Source organism: Halictus rubicundus, chromosome 3, assembly GCF_050948215.1.
Source record: "Halictus rubicundus isolate RS-2024b chromosome 3, iyHalRubi1_principal, whole genome shotgun sequence".
NCBI classification, from domain to species: domain Eukaryota; kingdom Metazoa; phylum Arthropoda; class Insecta; order Hymenoptera; family Halictidae; genus Halictus; species Halictus rubicundus.
The window spans coordinates 7,540,951-7,565,182 of record NC_135151.1 but is presented as its reverse complement, the minus strand read 5'-3'; the positions used below and the strand labels follow the sequence as shown (position 1 = coordinate 7,565,182).

Below are 24,232 nucleotides of genomic sequence, written 5' to 3'. Positions count from 1 at the left end.
ATTTCTAAAGACTGAATTTTAATACAATTTTAATTTTAGCTAGCGATAGGCAAAATGATGAAAGATTGAATTTTTCTTTTATTTTAAATGCTTCTAAATGCTATTTGGATTATTCTGCTGCCATAATTTTAATTTTAACTTGAGTTGGGCAAATTAAGTCAGGTAAATAAAATGAATAACCTGAATTGGTTTTCAAACATACGCTGCTTCAATAGTTTAGCATATCTTGAAATACAACCTGGCTTATAATACAATTATAACTTGAACTAGCGGTAGACAAATTTACTCAGTGGTTGCGTAAATCATTATATGTAGCTACCGTTACGAGACGTGCCGTTTATGTGCGTTACGATCCAAAGCCGTTTACGGATTTGCAACTTCTACTTAATATTACGCCAATTATTAATACAAATGTTACCTTGGCGGGTATACATGGTAATTGAAATGAATTCGAGCGTAATTACAAACTGGACGATTATACATAGTAGATCGTGTGTCCCGATAAGTATGAACAATTATGAACCAAGAATGGAAACATGCCGTTCGAACGTCCTCATGATACTGAACTGCATATGATCATTACAACAACAAAACGAGTCACGTATCGTACGTATAATGACGTTACCTAACGAGGCACCGGCTTACAATCACAAATCAATGCCACGTGTCGCTATACGTCGATCCTTATTGAGGGATATAAATCATTGATCTATGAAATTGTGATCTGGCTTATAGACACGTGCAATCGATAACTGGAATAGAGTCGCAGGTCGCAGCACAGGAGATTATGCGATTCGCCAGTAAATTGATCCTTGCGATCCGACACGCAAATAGAACGATCATTCATTACCGAGGGAACTGTACGTAATGCTCTTTGACGTTCAATTAGAAATTCATTAATGTATTGCGGGATCTATAGAAAAAATAAGAAAACCAAGCAGATATTGATTTCTACGTTTAAAATGATCATGTGTCAGTCCATTAATGGTAGTAATTAAATGGTATTAGGCATTTTCGAAATGCATCATTGAATGGAATAAAAGTTGAGAGTAATTGAAAATTTCTTCATTCAATAATTTTAACAAATTGAATATATTACATTGACATTCATCAATTCTTTCAATATTTCGACTGATTTCAATCACACCTATTTACAAGCTACTATTAACAAGCAAGTAAATGGATCAATGCAATACATAATCGAAAAAAAATGCAACAAAGTTTGTTCATAAATCCCTTATACATATACGAAAAATAAAGAATATAGAACAGTATTTATTATGTTTGGCATTGGCCATGCGGCGGTGGCCATCATGGCGCGTCGCGGAAGAAATGAAACATAACCAGAGGTAACCAGGTTCGCCTATCAACCCCGCACGGTTATGTAAAGGAAGGAGCGATCCTGCCATCTCTGAGTGGGCACCTTACCTAAATGTATCGATTATCGCTGACTCGGTGTAAAGTTGCCACCGACGATAACAGTACCTCGTCGGTGATCATGTAAAATTCAAAAGAGCGATTTATCTTGTGGAGATATCCAGCTCGTGATGGTACATCGGCTGCACCCATAGATGGTGCTTGATTCGACCTGCATATTGTGTTACATCGTGACCATTTTATCCAACAACGCCACGTGCGCACTCGTGCCTGATACCTGATGCACTGCGCATTTTAATACTGATATATTAGGATAGAATTCATGAAGAGGGATAAGAGACAATAAAGTCAGTGAGTATGAATATTCTTATCGGCTGATTATGTTCCCTATAAATTCGAATCCGAAATTCTAACCCATATACTCGCCTATAAATGGTTCTTTCGGTCAACAATGTGTTTTCAATCGAAAATCAATTTGAATTTTTTAAAACAAAAACGAAAAACAAATGTCGAATGACGATAGAGTTCAACCATTGAGAAGTTGGACGAGTTGGTAAAATTATGAATGCATTGTACATTAACGATGAGTATTTACTAACATTTAGATTGTAGATTTAATGCATTTACTGTAATTTATAACAGTAGAAAAACAATTCAGAAATATCGATATACTGTTTTCTATTTTATTGAAATTATTCAGGAAAATAATTCTCATTTGACTTTTGTTTCTTGTAATTGATGCGCGAAGTTTGGATTTCGTATAATAGTTTCATGATTTTTTCTTGGTAAATTGAAGAGCCTTTTTCAAAATTTCGTAAATTTTTCACTGTTTCAGCATTAAAAATGTCAAACTATAGAGACGATAGACAACGATTCGGCCCTTACCGCGATCAAAATCGCTGCTTTTGGTGTGGATGTTATCTTACACCAAATCATTATTGCCAACCGAATACAATACGTCGAAGCGAAAAAAGATTGAGGTTATCTTCCCGCAGAAACAATGCGTCGAATACTTCGCAAAAAGTAAATAATCGTCAGCCGATGACATTTAAATCTGCCGCGACGCAAACAGAAGAAATTGCGATTCTTAACGTCTCTGCATCTTGCCAAACTGATAATAGTGATAACAATAATACAGAAAGCGTGCCCGAACAAACTGAAGACCCAATCGAATGTCTGCTAGCAAATATGGCTCGTTCTAGATTATTGTTGTTTCATTTATGCAGTGAAATTTAATATGTAAATTACACAATGACTCTACAACATTTAATCAAGTTGACCATTGTTTTATTTAGAACTTCATTAGTTCGTGTTTAAAAAATCATTACTATTTTGTGGAAAATCGATCTATGAATTTTGTTTTTAAGGAAATTGTTAATCGTCGGTGCTTAGTTACAATTAAATGTAACTTTGTAAGGAATCAATACTGTGATATACGCATTTAGTTTTATGTTTAATTATTTATTAATCGGCGTAAGCGTAAAATACGATACCTAATTTTAACTGAAAAATCAATGTAGAAATTATAATTAATTTGTAATGAACGTTTAACGTAGAAATAGAAACGTCACGAAATCAGGTACCACTTTCAATGATAGAAAATAATCTGTAACGTGTGTACACACATTATTTCTTACATTAACATGTTATATTATTAAAAAACAAAGTTATATTTTTGTTTAAGCAAATAAAGTATATTTTTATAATCAGTCGGTGCATTAATTTTTCATTAAAAATCATATGTTCCATTTTCAATTGCGATTTTAACATTATTTGAATTTTGAGTGTTGGTAATCCAGTGCATTAAGAAGATAAATGACAACTAATGTATTTGACATAGGACTTATGTGTTGACATATACAGTAAGGAGCAAAACTGAACACACATACGACATTTTAACAAAAATAATTTTTTATGCAATATTTGTATGTAGAATACAAAAGAAACAAAATACTTGGTATTGTCTACAATCTTTTGGCTTTTCAAAACAAACTTAACATTTGTGATATTATTATTATTTCGCTTCATGCAATTTTTTTTCGTGTAGTCGGTTTTGCACCGCACTAAGATTCTCGGGATTAGGAACTGTAAACACAGATTTTGTAAACAACTTGGTAGTCCATCACGGTCAATGCCACGACCAGGAGTGCAGTAGTTATTAGTTTATCGTTGTCCATGCGTCAACACGCATCAATATAACATCATGAAGCAATTATCTAAAGATATGAAGAATAATATCATTTTCCAATTAAAATCGAGTTTATCAACGCGAGTAATTACTAGAAAATTTGTCGTCTATCGGGGAGTTGTACATAAGATACGGAAAAAATACTGTAGTAAAGTCCCTGCATCTTTTGGAGGCCGTCCAAAATTATTATCTTGTCAGGAGAAGAGAAGATTGACGAGATACATTACTTCAGAAATTACAACGACGGCATCAATGGCTGCAAAGTTATTCGAAAGCGATGTTGGAAAGAAAATTAGTAGGTGGACGACTCGAAGGGCATTAACAGAAGCCAATTTTACAGCAATTGAGAAGAAAAAAACCTGCTCTATCAAAAAAGAATGTCAAGGCCCGTCTAAATTTTGCAAGAAAATATTTAAGCTGTAATATAGAGCAATGGAAAAAAGTAATTTTTTCCGACGAATCTAAAATCAATCGATTTTCATCGGATGGACGTTCTTGGTGTTGGAAGAAGCAAGGCGAACCTCTTTTACAGCGTCATGTGAAGCAAACAATAAAATTTGGTGGTGGTTCACTTATGGTGTGGGGATGAATTACGTCGTACGGTGTAGGTTCACTACATCGAATAGGAGGTACGGTGAACCAGTACACGTATAAGGATATTTTAGAAAAAAATTTACTGGAAACAATTGAAAATATGCCGGTACCAGAGTGTGATGTCGTATTCCAACATGACAACGCTCCTGGGCATTGTGCGAAGAGCGTAAAGAATTGGCTGCAAACTCAACCATTTCAAACCATGGAATGGCCTGCTCAAAGTCCAGACATAAACCCGATTGAAAATGTCTGGGCATACTTAAAGATGAAGTTACAGAATAAATATAGTGCTCCCCCAACAACGATAACTGATTTGTGGCAAAGAGTGCAGGAACAGTGGTATTCTATTACACCAGAATATTGCGAAAATGTAGTATTAAGTATGCCTAAACGTATTCAGGCAATTACCAAGGTTAAAGGTTCATGGACGAAATATTAAGTGTACGAAAATCTGAAATGTTTACTCAAAATTAGTTGCGGTACAAAACCCGAAAAAAATACACGAAAAAAATTGTATGAAGCGAAATAATAATAATATCACAAATATTAAGTTTGTTTTGAAAAGCCACAAGATTGTAGATAATACCAAGTATTTTGTTTCGTTTGTATTCTACATGCAAATATTGAATAAAAAATTATTTTTGTTAAAATGTCGTATGTGTGTTCAGTTTTGCTCCTTACTGTAGGTTCGTGAGGCTCTAGACACAGTCGAGGTATAAGAGTAGACTTTACGTCGTGTGACAGAAAAATGCATTAGGTGATCGTCTGTGTTGTGATCTAGTTTACCAGTGACTTGTTCTATTTGGGTAGTGGGTGGAAGAAAACCATCGATTTTTAGCGATGTCGGTATTCCAGATCGTGCGACACGAAACCCCCTATGGTGATTGGTCCACTCCTACATATCGCCTGTGTTATTATAAATGAACTATCGTCACAGACAAAATGTACATTTAATATCATTTATCAAATCCTACTTTATGAATAGCTGAAAATGCAGGAAACCTACACAACCGATAAGGTAACTGTGTACAGATATCAAATCCTGAACAAAAATGTAAAACAATAATTTTCGTTGACATACTAGTCCCTTGAATAACGCGTATAGGTAAAATAATATACAATACAATACTATGCAATAGACTGGTGCATCGGTAATCATATAAGCATCCCTTCATTAAAGAATTGTTTTCGTAAATTCCACGCATGTTTATTCAGTATTAATACCAATTTGCGTCCTCTTGCAAATTCGTGTCGCCAGGCTCTCGTCGATGTGACTCGGTACCCTTTTAAGTCAACTACTCGTTAAATTTACGCGTGCAATACGCGGAAACGAGTGTTCCGCGAAAACGTTCCGCGATTTCGCGAGTGAAACGTTGAATGCATCGATCTACGGTCGCGGCTCGTACCGAACGTAATGGCAGGGGCGGTGCGCCAGGTCAGAGTTTTTCAATTTCGATATGCGTGCTGAATGAAGCACTTTTTATTCCGACTTTCATCGGATTTTTCTCTCGATTTAGCGCGCAAACCCGGTCCAAACCGGCCCGAAAAACCAAGAGGAATCAGACATGGGGAAGAGAATATCCTAGTTCCAGTTCCCAAGTACGGCCGTCTCGTTTTCTATGTGTAGCTTTAAGCCCCCGGAACGAATAATGCGAACGTCAGTCAATGAAAACTCGACTGGATTGATAGTTTTCGTAACTCTTGCGAACGGAACGCGTGCACCGTAACCACTATCAACCGTTTCATTACGAACGCTCCAACGAAATCAATTTTTCAAATGTCTCTCACCTGTCGAAATTGCTCGCGGCTTCTCTCCCCCATCTTCATTTTAATCACCAATGTGCGGTACTATTCTTGCTAAAAGTCGGTGTCTTACAATCATAGTGTTCGCTCTTGACACCGAATCTATCGAAAACTGAAAGTGCCCGATGTTGCCTTACACAGAAATGAATTATGATTCGGAATGATTTTGATTCTAATCTGTGCTTGAATAATGAAATTTATTCGATCATTTCTCGTGACAGTGTTTTCTTAATTTTAATTATTGTCGAACACGGGCATTTGTTCATAGCATTATACATTTAGTCTGCTACTCTTTTAATCACAGTGTGTGTAATTATTTGAATGAAATACATACAAGGCGTCTCGAAGAACTTGGTCACTATGCAGCCGAAAGAGAAGAAGAAGATAACGTTGGAATCAAATAAATATTCAGAAGAGTATCTTTTTTTTGGTGAAAAATATCGATTTCTTTGTTATACTTTTTCCATACCTAGATTGCAGATTTTTATGCAAAATAAAAATGTCCGCATTAATTACAGGATACAGGTGCTGCATAGATATTTATTTCTGTTTTAAATAATTTTAGCGAGTGGGAAATGAAACATCTTTAAATATTTATACTGTTATGCATTTGTCATAAATGCCATAAAATAGCAAGCACGTCAAAAAAAAAATTTTTAAGAAGTTTAAAGAAAAGCACCTTTAAAGTTTGGAATACCGATGTACCCACGCTTCAACAATTAATAATGTTGAAAATACTACGAATTTTAATTTGAAATTTCATAGAGACATCTCTGAAGAGTCAAACTGCAAGCATCCACAAAAATAAATTGCTTTCCGTCGCTGTAAAAAGACGAAATTCCTCCCCGAAAATCGAAATTCAATCAGATACAACTTTCGCAAAGCAAATCGTGTCGAATGGCATCCGAGCAGAATGTTCCGACAAAGATCAGAGAAAACCGAGGTAGAACTGCAAATAATTCGGCGTGTAACAGAATCCACAGAGGAATCCGGTCTAACGGTAGGAAACACAACGCCAATGGAGGCTCGGAACATTCTTCGGGCACCCTTCGATTTTCCGATTTAATTACGACTCTTTGACATTTTCGAACTCGCTTCGCATGCATTCCCGCAAAATTTGTTACGCTCTTTCTTTAGACGTCGCGGAACGGACACAACGAGGACGTACAGTAACAAATAGAGGCGTTAGGAGCACATGAAAACCGATCACCCTTTGATGGATCGCTGGGATAGGATAGATCCGTCCTAACTATGAAAGCTCCGCAAAAATGAATGGAAACAAACTTACTGGCTTCGGGTACTAAGGCTCGCGGAGAAAGAGGGAGACGGCGATTTACTGCGCATCGATTTTCTATATATCAAACGCCATTTTTCGTAAGGAACAGCCTACGATTAATAAATCATTAGTTGCTCGCCTTTCTGGCAAATGCACCGCTATAGAGGAATAATTTTTTATGTTCCACGTATAAACTTTATTTATTTCATGTGGTGCTCAGTTTTTTTATTTGCGTCAATTCTACGACCTGACACATAGAAATGCGTTTGGAAAATGATTGTAGCATTGAGTCGTTTGCATTCGTAAAAGTATGCCGGACTACCAGGTCCGTTAAGTATGCGCTTATGCATTTTCTACTAGTAGAGGGTAGTAAAATTATGTAAATTAGGATTACAATGTAAAAAAAGATTTTCAAGCTTCCTCTATACCTATAGAGGAGATTAGAAATTAATTGTTTCTGCAATATAGGAAGAATGTATAATGGAACGTACACAATGGAGAAAATGAATTTTGATTAGAGCTGAAAGGTGCGGGAAAGTAAAAGGAATAACCAGTATAATGAATCGTATTTCTCTAGTTTCGATTCTGCTGGATTTTCTGGTACTCGTAACGTGGCCACTCGTAACCAACTTTTACTTAAAAATTGAAAGAGGGCACAATTTTGGTGGTGGGGCGAGGAAAATTTGCAGAGCAGATGCGCGGAATTCGGTCATCGGTTTCGCGAGAAAGGGAAACGAAATAAAAGGGTTGGTTGCGTCATCGTTTGACGGATCGTCTGGAGCGATTGGCGATCGAGTCGATCAGGTGAAGAGCGGGAAAGGTCGCCAAGGCTAAGTTTAAAGGGTCGACCGGGTAGGGGTGGGGTCGTTTGAAACGAACGTCTGTCTCCGGGGAGGGGGGGGGGGGGGGTTACAGGTGGTTGCTCCTGGAAGAAAGAGGAGAGAGAAAGGAACACGTCGAAGGAGGTAGCCGACCGAGACAGGGGATGCTGCTGCATTTTACTACGGGCAACTTCTGTAACAAACTGGCGAATAAATCGCGGGAAACCTTTCCTGCATGATGTACACAAAATGCAGTAGGGTGCATATCCGTGTGCGGTGTCATTGTTGTCACGGTGGATAAACTGCTTACGTTGTGCAGCAAAATGTGGTGAGATGCGTTCTTAACTTTTGATAGTTGAGCAATTGTAATATTTAATATTGCAGGAAAATTGTGATCATGTTTGTGAAAAATATTTTACCAGAAGATCCTTGTAGCTGAGTAAAAATGACTATGGTTTATTGGCGGAGTTAATTGATTTTGCTCAATAACAAAGTGATTTGACAATAAATATCACAAAGCCGGTGATCTTCTTTCACTTTACAACGTGCTCTTTATATGTATTACTGCTTCACATAGATCCATCCAGTTACCACTTTTCAATGTTTTTCTTTTGTTTTGGCGAATTCATTAATTCAAGGCCGTATGTACGAGTTTCTACAATGGTTGAGTTTTTATAATGGTGAATATTTCTACGATCAAGCTCGCGTAATTTTTTTAAACTATGTACATCTGTATATAACTGAACATACATGGTCATGATTTCTGTGCCGTGTAGAGAAAACTGAATTAACTTTCAAAGAGAAAGATATGCAGCTCCAATTAAATTTCGAAAAATCGAGAAATTGAAGGACAGCGTTCTGAAATCTCGAAGATAAAAAACCTTTCCAGGAGCAACATTAAATCCGCAGCATTCAGTGAAACGCGAAACGTAGGTTAGCAAAAATCGACACCAACTCCGTCTATTCGGCTACATGAAAATCCTTGAAAGGGCTATAGATGCAACATTTGTCGATTTTTAGAGCAGTAGATGTATTTTCTGAAAATCCGTACAGTGACACGAAGACCGTTTTTTGGACAAAAATCCATATCCCACTGCTGTCTTCATCATAACGATATGCAATTAATGATATGTCCTGTGGCTGAAGAATGATTTTCGTTATGATAAACGAAATGTTGATTCACCCCTTGAAGCCATAATACATGAATTTCCTGAATCCTATGATATATTTCCTTAAAGTTTTACATGTACCAAACACTAATAGTACATTAAGTATATTTAATTTTTTCTCGATTTATTGTTGTTTATAATTTCCTAGAAGTAAAGGTAAATTTATGTCTTTATATACAAAACCATGGTTTTGCAAAATTGTCATGGATTTCACAGATTCGTAGATTGTTATAGATAAATTCCAAACAAATCCACATTCACAGCACAAAAATAATCTTAGCTTAACAATCAAAATATAACCAATCCTCGCAAAAAATCCAATTACCAGAGGTGGACAATATTTGGCGAAATAAATATTTCAAGTATCATTTAATATTTTAGATTTTATTTGGCTTAAAAAGAATAATAATTTATGTAGTTGACAAATAAAATATTTTTATTTTGATCATCTAAACCAGAATCGACTGTATCTTCTCTCGATTTCGAAACTAGTAAATCGTATAATAACCACATAAAACGGAGGAATAGAAAGAAATCTCGTTGTAGGAACATTGTTATTCGATAGTTGTATAACATTTCAAAAATATTATTTTATGATGTCCAAGTACAGAAATCAATCGACAAACAACAATAGAACAATATAAAACAAAATGCAAGGAACGTCACAAACATATTTGTGTAAAACACACTCTATCTGAAATATGCTGTACCAATTGTATCCAATCTGAATAAATGAATTCTATTTGCATGTATTATTTTGTCCTGTATTATTCATGTTACTTGTACTAGTCAATGAAATCAGCCACTACAAACAAACAAAAAAAAAAGAAGAATTTTACTTGGGCCAAAGCGGACTCAGATCCCGCAATGCGTGTGTTAAAATACTATTTCACTCAGCTCTGACAATGACTTTCCCAACGATCCTCGACAGACAGTCGGCCCATATACCGCCCGTCTCTTTAATCCAAAAAATTAATTAATGCATATTTAAGCGTGCTAGGACGACCACCCTGGGCAAGCATCAACAACCGCAGCATCAGAGGAAGATGGAAGCCGTAGCCTAGAAAGGGAAAACCAAAACAGAAGCGAGAGGGAAAGACAGAAGCAGAGGGAGCTAAAGAGAGAAAGGCGGAGAGAGAGAGAGAGAGAGAGAGAGAAAAAAAGAAGGCACAAAAGGCAGGTCGTAGATGAAGATTCCGCGAGAGCAAAATTAAAACCACCAAGCCCCGACGAATCCGAAACGGTGGCTGGACGAGGTCTCGAAAATGCCGGAGCTTAACCGCGCGCGCCACCCCGTAGATAAGAGCTGGCGTTCAATGGCGGTAGCGGGGCGAGCAGAAAGCGAAAGAGAGAAAGGGAGAGGGAGACAAAGAGAGGGTTGGCGGTGGGTTTGCGAGGGGGTAGGTTCGGTGGGGGCTCGGTTTTGCAAGCTCGTGGCGCCACTTAGGGGAGAGATGGGCCGCTAGGGGGAGGAGACGACCGAGCAAGCAGGCAAGCAAGCCTCGGCTCTAGGCTTCGGCAGTCAGTCGTGCGAGGAGCGAGACTCGCAAGGGTCGAAGGCTCGTCTCCGACCCTGTGCTGGTCACCCTTCACCCTTCGGAGGAGGACTGTTCCCCCTCGCAGGAACACAGGGCTCTCCACCTGTTCAGCCGCGTCGCGGACTGCTCCGTGTCAACCAACCGCAAAACGTAGAGACGGACAGAGATAGACACACAACGCGTGTTCCGTGTTTCCGTGAAGAGGACTGCTGTTTTGTCCAAAGGAAAAAAAAATGTTGCTGCTGCTGCTGCTGCCGTGCAAGGAGACCGCAGGACCGATCGAACGGTACACGAGATAATCGCGGGTGCCGAGAGGCCTGGAAACGCGTGCCGTCAGCCGCCTGGCCAGTGATTCCGCCGTGATTACCAGCTTAATTGATCAGGTGCGGTATAGTCTGTACGTAGCCGTCGATAGTCAAGATTACAGAGCTACGGATGGCGATCCTTGCATTCGCGCGTTGCACCACTTTCGGCGCAATTAACCGCGTTTCATTTCGTCTTTTAGCTTTCTATCGGTGTCCCCCTTTACCCTGAACCTGCACTTTGTCCGCGATACTTCGAATTTTCTTTGAGGTATTTTCTACACGCAGACGTTGATAGACAAGATTACAGGTGCAACTCTATCTAGAAGTTCTACGCTTTATACCCCTTCGGTGATGAAGAATTAACGGCGCTGTGTCTCGTTTCTTTCTTGAGATTTGTATTTCTGTCCATCTTTACTCTGAACTTGCACTACGTACGTGAGACTGCGAATTTCTGTGAGGTGTTTTCTGTACGTTGCTGTCGACAGACATGACTACAGATACAGCTCTATGTAGCAGCTCGGCATGTTGTACCCCTTCGGTGATGGTAAACTAACCGCGCTGTCTTGTTTCTTTCCTTTCTTTTTGTGTGTTTTCTATTGTTTGTCCTTCATCACGCTGTCGTTGTACGTTGTCCACGATTCTGTGGATTTTTTCTGCAGATGACAGGTCCAGCTACCGAGCATCCCCATAATACACCCCTTTTTGGTACTGGTAAACTAATAGTGTCGGGGCTTCTTTCTTTTTTGAGTTTTCTATCGGCATTTACGTTGCTCTTTCCACCGTGTCCCGCGGTTCAACAAATTTCTTCCCGAGATTACAAGTGAAGCTACCTAGCACCCCCACGATGCACCACTTTGGTGATGGTAGAGTAACAGAGCGTCGGTGCTTCTCTCTTTTTTTTTGTGTCCCCTTTTACATTGCCCACACTGTCCACGATTCTACGGATTTCTGTGCGGTGCATTCTCTAGGCAGTCGTCGATAGACAAGATTACAGGTGCGGCTCGCAATCCTTGCATCCTCGTGTTGCACCCCCTTTGGTGCTCGTAAACTGACCGCACGGTGTCTTCCTTCTTTTTTCGGTTACGTATCGGTGTGCCCTCTTTTACGCTACCCTTTGCACACTGTTCACGATATTGTGGATTTCTTCTGTGCAGTATATTCTGAACGTAGCTCTGTCGATTGTCAAGATCACTCATCTTCTCTTTCTGTTGAGTTTCTGAATTGAATTTTGTTTCTGAATTTCTGCGCGTTGTATCGTCTACGTGGGCCTGGATAGTGAAGATTACAGGTGCAGCTAGCTACCTAGGGTTCCGATGTTGCGGCACATTGGCGTAGTTAAACTCACCTTTGTCGCCGTCGTCTTCCTCTTTTCGAGTTTTGCATCGCCGTCCTCCTTCCATCTGCCCTTGCACATTGTCCGCGATTCTCCGGTCTATTTTTCCATCTCTTTCTAGTTGTTTGAGGTTGACGATACCCGTCGCTCGTTCTCCCTCTTTCTCTCGTTCTTTCGTCGGCCCAACCCCACCCCACCCCTTTCTGCCACCCTCCCTTCTACCGTTCTTCCGGCCTCTCGGCTGATTAACCGTGAAACAGGGTGATTACCAACGCGACACGACACCGCTCGTCACGATACGACACGGCACGCGCACCTACGTAAATGCGCGTACATTGTTGCGGACCAGATACGGCCGTGCTCTGCAACCAGCGGCGGCCTGACCTCGTGGCGGATATATTCTTTTCTTTTTCGTTCGGTGCGCGAGAGAGGCGCTCTCGTTAAAGCCTCGCCAAACCGAGCGTTGCCAGGCTGATTTCTATCGCGGCCAACGATGCTCCGGTATTTCGAGCTCTCGTTCTTCGGCCAATGGATTTGTCGTTTTCGTGCCGATCATGTTCGGATGGTGATCGGAAATTTTAAGTGATGTTCGTGAAACTTTCGATTAACATACTTAACCATCATTTTTTCAAGTCTATGGCTCTGTATGCTAAGAAATAGACCGCGGATGTTTACGGAATTTCCAATTTTTGTAGACAAATTTTAAGGAAGTAGAATGAAATAAAATTCTATTTTTCGTGGGAACAGCCACTGTGGATCCAAAACAAATAAAAATCGTAATAAATCCTATAGAATTTTGTGCTACAGCATTTTTTGTAAATTTTTATAATCCATAAATGCATAAAGCTCCGCAGTCTAATAAATTTTCTCAAGGAAATATTTGTAAAAGAAATTGCAAAAGAAAAAACTGAAATCCGCAGTCTAATAAATTTTCTCAAGAAAATTTTTGTAAAAGAAATTGTAAAAGAAAAAACTGAAATCCGTCTTTCTAATGGGTAGTTTTAGCGTTAATCGACTTCCGGTAGACGAAGAACAACTAATTCTATCGTGTATTAACATTTGCTAGTATTTATTGTCTTATGCGCAATTTCTAGTATAACATATGCTTGAACAAAGAAATCGATCGAGTCAATTCTCGCGAAGCCGTCTTTGTAACTTGAATGATTGAACAATAAAATGTCTGAAACCGGTCGTTTGACCGACCGTGGTTGGTGTAGTATTAATATTTGATACTACGTAGACTGAAGACGCCAATTGACGTCTTCTGTTTTCCAAGCTCTGTTGACTCGGCAGATACCGGTCCGCGTCTTCTGTGCGTTGTCTCTGCATTTGTTCATGCGCAATATTTGTAAAATGTTATGATCAAGAAATTATTAACATTTTTCAACGTACACATGAATTTATTTCACAATTTGCGATAACTTGTGGGGAACGAAGACTATGTGGATATGATGTCTTGCCGTGCACAATGTTCTGATCGTTAATGTTTGTGCTAGGAAAATTGTCTGTTGCTTCATTCGTTTGTTTAGTTTTCTCTGGAGGAACAGGGATGTTGTTGCAATTTAATGAAAAAGTCGACACACCAGGCAGCCGGGGATGAAATTTTCAGTGCAACGGGTTGTGAAATTTTCTAGGAGAACTCAATGATGTGTGGATTTATGCTAGGAGAATTGTCCTCTGTTTATCCGACTTTCCTGAAGTGCAAATTATGATTTTTCCGCGGTTGTTCAAATTGTGGCTATTTTATAGGAAATTCGACGCTCCGATTTCGAGTGCAACGAGTTGTAAAATTTTATGAAAAATGATCTTCTCGTCCCATTGTTTCCCCGTCACCTCTGAAGTTAAAGGACGATTCTGTTCGCGGTTGTTGATATTGTTGCTGTTTTATGGGAAAGTGGCCACGCTTTGAAACAGTTCGAAAGTTCCCGGCGGCGACTGTTACGAGTCCGAGTCATCGTCGAGAGTGAAGTTCAAGGTAAACATTAATAAGGCTAATGTGCATATCGATTCCTCGCGTCGAAATGAAAGGGGACAACCACCGAAGGCCTGACCTCCGAAGTAAAAAGTTCCCCGGCGATACTAATCGCCCCCTCCACCGTTTTCGCTTAGGGTAGCAAATTCTCCGGTGAACAATATTTTTCCTCTCGCGCAACGTCGCCGAACTCCAGCAGGATGTAATCGAACGAAAACAGAGAAGAAATACATGGTCTTCGAACAGATCAAGAATTTAATAACGATTGCGTCGGTCGGAACCGCACAGGTGTTTGCCCGGAGCTAATATTGAAGAACAAGCGGTCTCTCGAATCGGAATCGAGCAAGGGCCGAACGAATACGATTTACAATTTCGAGTGTAAATTTGATAGAGGCTCGCGCGCTGATTTCTCTTTCGTTCGACGTGGTTCTGGGTTTACCTCGGTTTTAGTATCCGACGAGATCTCTCGTCTATCTCGATCAATGAACTTGGAAACCGAGAGCCGAAAGGTAAGCACACGTCTCGTGGAACGGCAGAGTTTACGGGCCGCTGGGAGCAGATAGGATCGATATTTAGGTGAAAGAAAGGAGCTCGCGAAAATTTCTGACCTTAAAGCAGACGGATTCGCCGCTAATTGCGATGCACCGGGAGATAGACGATGCTTACGTTCTTTTTGCGAATTAATCGCCGTCGCGCCAGACCTGGAAATGTCTGCTTATGATTCATCGCTTGAACGTCTTTCTGCGAGATAAAAATTTTCAACATCGATTCAGAAGGATGGGAGTTCAGTGGAATGCCACTCCTTCTTTGCTAGTGTACGTCTGACAATAACAACCCACTTTTTTTATTTTTAAAACACGTTCATTAAAGTGCATTAGTACCTAGGTTCAGTACGTTAAAACTTTGACTGGTATCTATAACTTAAAAATATATTTGTGAGAGTGAATACAAGTGGAATTATAGTATCAAGATCATATAGGGTGTCACGAAAATGCCCCTTCCTTGAAAGCGGGCATTCCTGAGGTCATTTCAATTTTTCTTTTGCGAAAATCTCCGTCGCTTTGATAAGGACTTATTAACGGAAAACACGGACCAATCACCGCGCGGCTGCAGCTGAGAGCGGCGTTGGTATTGGCGGAGCCGGACTCCGTCAACTGTAGCCGCGCTGTGATTGGTCCGCGTTTTCCGTTAATAACTCCTTAACGAAGCGACGGGGAACATTTTCGAAAAGGAAAAAGTTACTCGAAATGACCTCAGGAATCGCCCCTTTCAAGGAAGTACAACATTTTTGGGATACGTATCTTGGTTAGATTCAAACAATGGGAAGATTGATTGATTGATTGAAAGAATTTATTATATATGTTTGGTTTCCATGTCTTTCAATTGATGCAAACTATTTTTATTTTGCATAAAGATCCGCAGTCTAATCACGATGCTATGCATAGTATCCAGACTACCTTTTATAATTTGCGGGACTAGATTTAATGACGTACCATGGATTGAATAAATTTCATTCAGCAGAAGTTACTTAATTTTTCGCTTGAAATAAAGAGATTTGTAGGCAACATTTTAAGTACTTGACTGTACAGCGGTATTCTTAAAGTCGTTTAATGTTTTCAGCGTTTTGTATGTCATAGTGATGCACATTTTTGCCACAAACGTTTCAAATACGCGTCAATTCATCACCGAAGCCGCACACACGGTTATTGCATTCTCTGCTTTCGTTTTCGACGCTTCAATGAAAATGATTGATCGCGAAACAAATGAAACGGATTGCTGGATACCTACTCCTAAACGAAACACTGTTTGAAAATCCCGTTGAAATGATTCCAGCTAGTGAACATCCACGATTTTATTCAGCGTTAAGTAGAGCAAGTCGTCGATGGTCAGACTCATAAATCAGACAAGCTGATTTCTTTTTGATTTTTGTACCGAAACAAACTATGTAAAATCATGATAGCCTTTTCATATGGAAAATGAAAGTTTGAAGAACGTGCACAGGTGGTTCGCTCTTGTTTCACCTGTTCAATGTATTCAACGGATTAAAGATTCAATCTAAGAACTTGGCGAAGTATTTAAATTGAACGACACGTTTAGTCTATCAAAGTTTGACTAATGGCTCGACTAATGGTTTGACTAATGGTTCGACTAAAGACTGGTGAAAGTTCTGCCTTTTAATCTCTTATCGAACGAATTAATGTGTTCCGCAAACGGTGACTTGCGAGGAGACTTTAATACACTTCACAGTACGCGTGTTTATGTTTCTTGATGTTGGTTTAATTAAATCGTAGTGTACAGCCAGTCGTACATTACGAATTCAAAAAGTTCAACAAATTCAAGTATTTTGGAGCCTCAAATGAAAATGGGCATTATATTTATTTTTGTTTTTGTCAGATAAAGAGCACATTCTTAATAATCAATCTATTATAAGTAGGTCTTTATGTAAGCAAACTACAGTAATATAAAAAATGATTTCCTTTTAATAGATTTCATTCTTCTGATCACGTTTATCACAAATGCATAAAATCCACAGTTTAACTTTGAGCTCCCTATTTAACCAATTTCTGTATGATACCTAACACAGCTTCGATAATTCAAAATTTCTTGTGAATTGACGGAACATATGTACACATTATATGTCTACGTTTATTCCAGCGTTTAAACGTTCACATCGGACAAATAAAATCGTATATCCATTTGAAACGAATGAATTGCACGATATTTAGCAGATTCAACAATTTCAACGATTTATTTTTATCTCGGCAATTTCGTACGGCGAACACGAACATCAATTCCTCACTCTGTTCAAATTTTCGGCCACATTGTGTACCGAGTAGAATTCTCGATAAAAGCATAAATATCCCCACAGGCCATGGCGCGCGACGTCCCACACGAAATCACCGGGCACGCGTTCCGATTCCTCGTGGAAAAACAAACGCGATCGTCGCCGAACAATGGGGTTTACACTGCGGCGTGTAATAACGTTCCCCGAATCAAGGGTTCCGATTTAAATGTAAAACAACTGGCCGCCATCCGGAGACGGATGTATCTCGCGTCGCTGATTAAATTTCAAACTCGATCGGGCGTGGCATAAAGCCGATTCGCGATTCGAAAACCACTTTTTGTTTTCGCCTGTCCGCCGCGTGTACGCTCGTCAGCCGGATCGACGAACGTTTGTGCTCGAGGGTCGTTTGAACTCGATATCTCGTCAGCACAAGTACGCCGCTGTCAAGCCGCGACCTAAATGATTTTAAAAAGAAGAAAATCTGCCCGGTTCTCTCGTCCCAGGAGTGAGAGGTGTGGGGCGAGGGGGTGCGGTGTGACGTCTCGCGCAGCTCGCAGCTCACAAAAGAAGTGAAACGCGGGGCTGTGGCTCGCTGTCGACCGGAAATCGCGAAATACTCGAAAAATACCAGTCCTCGATGGTTCGCGAAATCCGACGATTTTTTGGGTCGGTCAATTAACCATCCCTACGAAGAGGATCGTTCGAAAAAGCTCCCACGACGACGGAATTGCGAATCAAACACGGGGCTGAGAGTGAATCTGTGTTTTTGGGGTCTGTGGATGAGTTGGCTCGTTATCTCGATTACGTCCAGTGATCATCTCTTTTTATCTCTGGCTAGGTACCTAAATTTATTTCATAGCTGAAATGGCTGAACAGTAGACTGCAGATTTTATGCATTCATGGGGGGTATGGTGCAATTTCAGACAGCAGAAAGATTAACAGAGTTTAAGAAAATCTGTAGAATTATTTTCGTCACGTTAGAATGATTAAAAATGGACAGACCCCTCTTGGTTTCCGCCTGTTACACTTGATCATTCGAACGTCTGTGACCCTAATGCTTTCCTCGCAGAAGAGCAAACATTTACTATGAAATAATAATTTTATACATGCAATTACTATTTCACTACTGCTACTACTCTCTACTATTTCAGTAAATAATGGAAGAAAAAAGTTTGTAACAAGCTTCGGTGAACCGTAGTGCTGCCTCGGGTATAATGTGTGCATGCATAAGTTCAGTGTGTTGTATTTTAATGTGTTAATACTGACGTCGCAGGGAGTGCCTCGGGTACAAGGTTAAAGATGTTGGATGGTGGAAGAAGAGTGTTCGAGTGAAATTTCGTTGAATGCAGACGTCAAGGTTGCATCGTGTCAAGTTTTCCAGTGCACTTCGTGTAATGGGTCGCTCTCTATAAAAGTCGAGGATCTTAACGTTCCCTTGATCTAAAATATTGTGTTTTATTCATATCAACGAATACCCTAAACCACAGCTTCCCAACGCGAGTGAATCTAAAAAAGACTAAAATTTCACTTTCCTGTCATTTTACTATTTCTATCTAACTTCAATAAATTGGAAACATAACTAACAAGCTTAGATAATCTAGCATATAATTTATCAGAACGATTTATTACCTGGGAAGGAGGCAAAGAAAATTTTGCAAAAGGCTGTGGACCAAAACAGCTGTGAAATTGTGATCTAAGTAATATTGATTTTGTAAATGATTTCGATTGAAGTGTGCAATAAAAAAAAAGTGATACTTTTCGTTGGCAATGATGTGGACCAAAATGGTTGAATAATTGTGATCCAATTTATATTAATTTTGAAAATGAATTCATTTTGTGGAGTTCATTAACGAAAGTGTTAGTTTTTGTTTCTGAATGTCGAACACGACCTTTCCGTGATAGAATGTGACATGTTTTACCGAGAGTCGTTTAATTATTACTGGAAGAATATTCGTACATCAGATACCGTTAATAACTTCGATGTATACCGACGTCGACGTGCCACTTGCTTGGATCGATTAAATCGCGACACCCTGAATAAACTAATATACACTGCTCAAAATAATTAAAAGACCACCTGTTACATTAACTTTATCGATTAGCCGAGCATTCATTACCTCCCCACGGTTTCACAAACTACGCGAGCTAATAAACATTTCACCGCGTTCAACGAACAACATAGCGTTCAATGTCGTGGACGACATTCAAATATAATTGGCGACTACAATTCTCAGTAAAATATTCTCTTTAATCCTGGTTTTTGAATCGAACGTAAATCGGATTTCACATCGTTTATCTGACATTTCCAACGAACGCAGTCGCAATTAAGATTCCCCTAAGTTCGGAAAAAGGGCAGCTCGTCTCTACCGCCCTCGGTGCGAACAAATATATTCTCCATCATTTTTCAGGAAAACCACCCTTCGAGATGCAATTTATCATCCGCATTCAACCAATTTCAATTATGGGTACACCGAGACTCGCCGCGGGAAAATCGTCATCATCGTCGACACACCACCACGCCACCGACGAGGGAAAAATAAATCACGCGAAAACGCCAACATTCGGGACACGACAATCAATTAAAAAAATCAAAACAACAAAAACCAACCGGCCCTCGATGTCGACAACGTGGCGAAACGAAAAAACTCTGCTCGGAGAGCTTGCTGCCCGGTCGATCTGTGAAACCCTTCATCCGTTCAACTAAAAATTTCCGCACGTTTCTCTTCGCAAAATTCACTGCAAATCCACCGTTTGATCCTCTCGCTACCCTAATTCTTTCAACTTTTATGAACGTCCAAAGTTGATCTTGTTCAGGGAAGAAAGACTGCCTCTCTTTTAGAAATTGCGAAAAAATTGTACGCTGTCTTGTGGACGATCCATTTTCGTCTGGTGGACCATAAATTTTCGGATTTTTGTATTCCAGTAATATTGTCAGACTGTGTGACAAAAGACGAATTTTTCAAAATAGTGTGTGCAACCTTAACACTACCGAGCACTACAAGCGACTGGCACGTGTTGTCTTATAAAAATGACAGGATTGAGTTTATTTCAATTTCGTGCGACTTTTATTATAATTAGCGTATTTTATTAAAATAAAATAAATTCGATATAAATGAAATAATAATATTAACTTTTTAGATTCTTTTAATATGTCCACTGTTCCAAATCGCGTCAATTCATGCTTGTCATAAATGCATAAAATTCGTCTAGTACGTGCTGGATTAAACAAATGTATTCACTCGTTTACTATAGAAAGATTTTTATAATTGCAATGATTGTAAAATAAAATATATAATGCAGGTCCCTTGACCGGTGGTGGTTTACTGTTAGGAAGGGCGCAGAAAACAGAGAAAGAATCAGACAAAGAAAGTTCTGAAAGAATGTTGCTTCTAGAACTTGACCAGTAATTTTCGCTAGTTTTACGCACGTAATTGATTAGCTGTTCGCTCCGTAAATAACAAAATCATGACACACATTTACTGTTGGGCTCGCGTTAATGCAGCGGCAGTGACCCTAAAGCGTAACCGTCGAGTCCCCTTGATCGACCTGGTGTATACCCGCGAATAGATCGTCGATCGTCGGAGCCAGCAACGTAAAAAGAGGGATAAAGAGGGACAACAGAGTTTGGCATGGAACATTCTTACGGGCCGCTACTTAACCCCGTTGTCCACGTATGTATATCCCGATGCGCGCCGAGCTGGGTTGCAGTTAAAACGCGGTGCAGTAGACCGAGAGCTTATGACGCGCGGCACGTTTTAGGTGTGCAACCTCGTACCCGCTGTACAGCTACAAATCTATATATATATATATATATGTACATACACATGTTCACGTATACGTATATGTACGTAATACGTATACTCAGAGAAAGAGAGAGAGAGAGAGAGAGAGAGAGAGAGAGAGAGAGAGAGACGAATAGATACGAAATGGGCGCAGCTGGCTTAACAAAGGAGTGCACGGATAATATCGTTTGCGCTGCTTTGCACCGGGACACGACGCGACGTTCGTCAGAGTTAGCTGATACATTTTCGTGGGAATCACAACCTCTGCGTTTTTCTTTCCTCCCTTTTGTCGCCATTGTCGTCGATACCTTCCATCATCTATCTGCTGGTGACATCAGCTCTTTCCCTTTCAGCGGGTCCGCTTCCGACAAGAAAAATATTCTCATTTCTCAAGAACACGCCAGGTTGTCTTTTCTGAGGGAGAACAGCCTCAAACTATAACAAACTTTGGGATACGTTGGCAATACTCTGCACTCGGTGTGTATACTTCGTCTTAACGTTCGTCCCAAAGCACTTCGTTTTAGTTTGTTTGTCTTTTTAATGCAAAAGCGAAGGGGAGAGAGGACTAGTGATCTTGGGAAACGTAAAAGGCGTTAAGTGAGTTTGATATATTTTTTTTTTTCGGCTGTTAGTAATCGATAAAAGACGATGATTTTTTATGGAAAATGTCGAGCAACGTCTGAACTCTAATGTTTCTCTTGTCATTGGATTGTACATATGTAGGTCTTTTTAAGAAATAAAAATTTTTTGCATCACTTTGCCAAACAAAATTGTCGCTGTATGGAAGAATAGAGATGCAAAAGTGCATTCTACAAGCCAAAGATCTTTTTTTGCTATTTTCAGAATAATTTTTTACTAATTTCGTTATGGCAAGGAACAATTACAGTTTCTAATATTGACAAACTGTGGCACAGAACTATTTCGACTCGAATCTCGAGAAGAGGTCAAAATTCCGCTGACAAAAAGGTTTGTGTTAAGGGGATTTCTGACAGACCTTCAGAAGTTAAATCCTGGCGATGAAATTCGACGTCACTCAAACCTCAAAAGATTCCTAATTAGGTGAAGTCGTGGAAGCCGCAGAGGTGGAGGCCAATAAATTCAACTTCTCTCTTCCAATTAAAACTGGATGTAAATAGCGAAATCTCAAATTCTACCATCTTAATAAAAAGAAAAGAGCGGGCATGCTTAACTTGAAATTTTTAGAACAACTGCGAAAGGCACATGTTCCTAGAAACCGTGTTAAAAAATCGCCCAGCTATAAAACAACCGTGTTAAAAAATCGTGCAGCTATAAAAGAACGGTATTATAAAATCACGTAGTTATAAGTGAAGCGTGTTAAAAAATCGCGGAACCATAAAAGAGCCGCGTGAAAAAATCGCGCAGCTATAAAAAAAAACCGTGTTAATAAATCACGTAACTATTATCCCTCCGTATACCGAAGTCATTCGTGACCCGTCACGGCAACGGTGGGGACAAATTCGAGCGCGACCGTCAAAACGTACGGTTTTACTCCGATAGAAGACGACGCTGTTTATTTCGAAGTAAAAAAAAACCTTATTCTATCCTTTCTCAACGCTAGATATGGCTGAACACTTTATACTATAGTTTGCCGCTAGCTTCGAAATACGACGAAAGTCGGTCCCGAGCCATCGTCTTATATCGGACTAAAACTGCATTAGTTAAAGGACCGTATTACAAACATTCTGTACCCATAAAACAGAATCGTGCAAACCTGAAAGGAAACGTATTAAAGGGGCCGTATAAACGCAGCTCTTTGTAAAATGGCACCGCACAAGAAGGGGCGCAGGTGTATACAGCTGAAAAGAAGGAAGAAGACCCAACGAAATCGACAGCAATCGACGAGAAAACTCGTCCGGTCGACTAGATAGGCGCAAACCGACAAAGTTCGTTGGCTAGGAAAAATTCAACGACGTCGGTCGGCGCAAGTTTTTCACGGATGTCACGGGTGACGACGGCGAGATATTAACACTAAACTTACCGACACTTCTTGTATACCTGTTCCTACCGCGTGCGTGGTCAAAATGACCGGTCCTTAAAAAATGTTTTTGTTAATACATTAAACGTAGATAATAGTCAATTTGTTGCTGAATGAATTAGTAGATGAACAACTTCCATAAAATGACGACACAAATTTATTTTTATATAATTGCAATTATATAAAAAATACTGCGACGCTCTCTCCTCGACTTAGAAAATTGTACTGTGTCGTCCACCTTTGCGGTTTGGATGCGTTTGCCATGAAACAGTATTATCAACCAGGAACGTGCGTAACTTGATAGCGTCTCATTCAATAAGGCGACTCATTTATTTTGAGTTGGCCATGCCACATTGAGAATAGCCTTTCTTTTATACTGATTGTTTAGGTTTAGAAGAGTAATTGACCGACCGCGGTAGGTAGGACAAGATACATATATTTCTCGGGAAAAAAATAAAAGGAGAAATAAATACTGAAAATTAGATTGTATACATACTTTAAGAAAAGTCGTAAACATAGATAGCGATGTGATAATGTTGTATGTACGAAATTGTACGCAGAAGTTGAGAAGGACAATTTGACCGGCCGTGGTAGGTTTAGTGTTAAATAAATAAAGAGGGACGAAGCGGCCGACGTCGATACGTTCACGGGGAGCCACGAAAAATGCCAATAACGCAGGCGCAAAATTCGCGGTAATATTGGCAGAGTTCGTCCTAGACGTGCACAGGTAAATAAAGCCATCGATATTTTCCAGGAAACAGGCCGCGGGCAAAAGGATGTAATTCCTGTAAAATAAACTTAACCGAACCCGATATATCCGTCTCTCTGTGCTCCCCATCTCTCTCTCTCTCTCTCTCCCTATTCCTCATTCTCTTGTTTTATTTTTTCGGAAAATCGACAGACAGCAGACTGAGCTGCTAATCAATATAATCCCCGATAGTGCTCTAGAGTCGTGTAAAAAAAAATTGCACGTGTGTTCGCAGCCCGGTATTTACACACGTGCCGTTTGATCGTCCTACCTGCGCAGTTATACTGTGCAACGACGAAAATCGAAGATACATTTTTGACGACGACTACACGCGGCAATCTAGCCAGTTTTCTTTCAATTATATTTGCTCTGGATTTCCACGGCTGTTTTCCAGATGGGTTTGAGCAGGTTTGCTACGTTATGTCGTCTTTTGGAACATTTTTCTGGAACACACAGTATGGGAAGTTTTTACTGTGAAATATTTCGATGTTTGCGAACTAAATCGGGATTCGAGAGATTAAAAATTTGCAGGATTTTATGGAGTG

General features: G+C 39.7%; 1 protein-coding gene and 1 long non-coding RNA gene across 2 annotated transcripts in view; both read left to right on the top strand.

The window, feature by feature from the left end:
- The first annotated feature begins 1,607 nt into the window (after positions 1 to 1,607).
- LOC143352249 (uncharacterized) lies at positions 1,608 to 3,086 on the top strand. The gene is made up of 2 exons (XR_013081884.1): positions 1,608 to 1,728; positions 2,213 to 3,086. It is a non-coding gene; the product is annotated as an uncharacterized LOC143352249 (long non-coding RNA).
- Positions 3,087 to 10,744: 7,658 nt separating this feature from the next.
- The window catches only part of LOC143352547 (uncharacterized), a 124,016-nt gene continuing 110,528 nt past the window's right edge, over positions 10,745 to 24,232 (top strand). The window contains exon 1 of the mRNA XM_076785144.1: positions 10,745 to 11,149. The gene's annotated coding sequence lies outside the window, so the exon portion shown is untranslated. The remainder of the gene's footprint in view (positions 11,150 to 24,232) is intronic.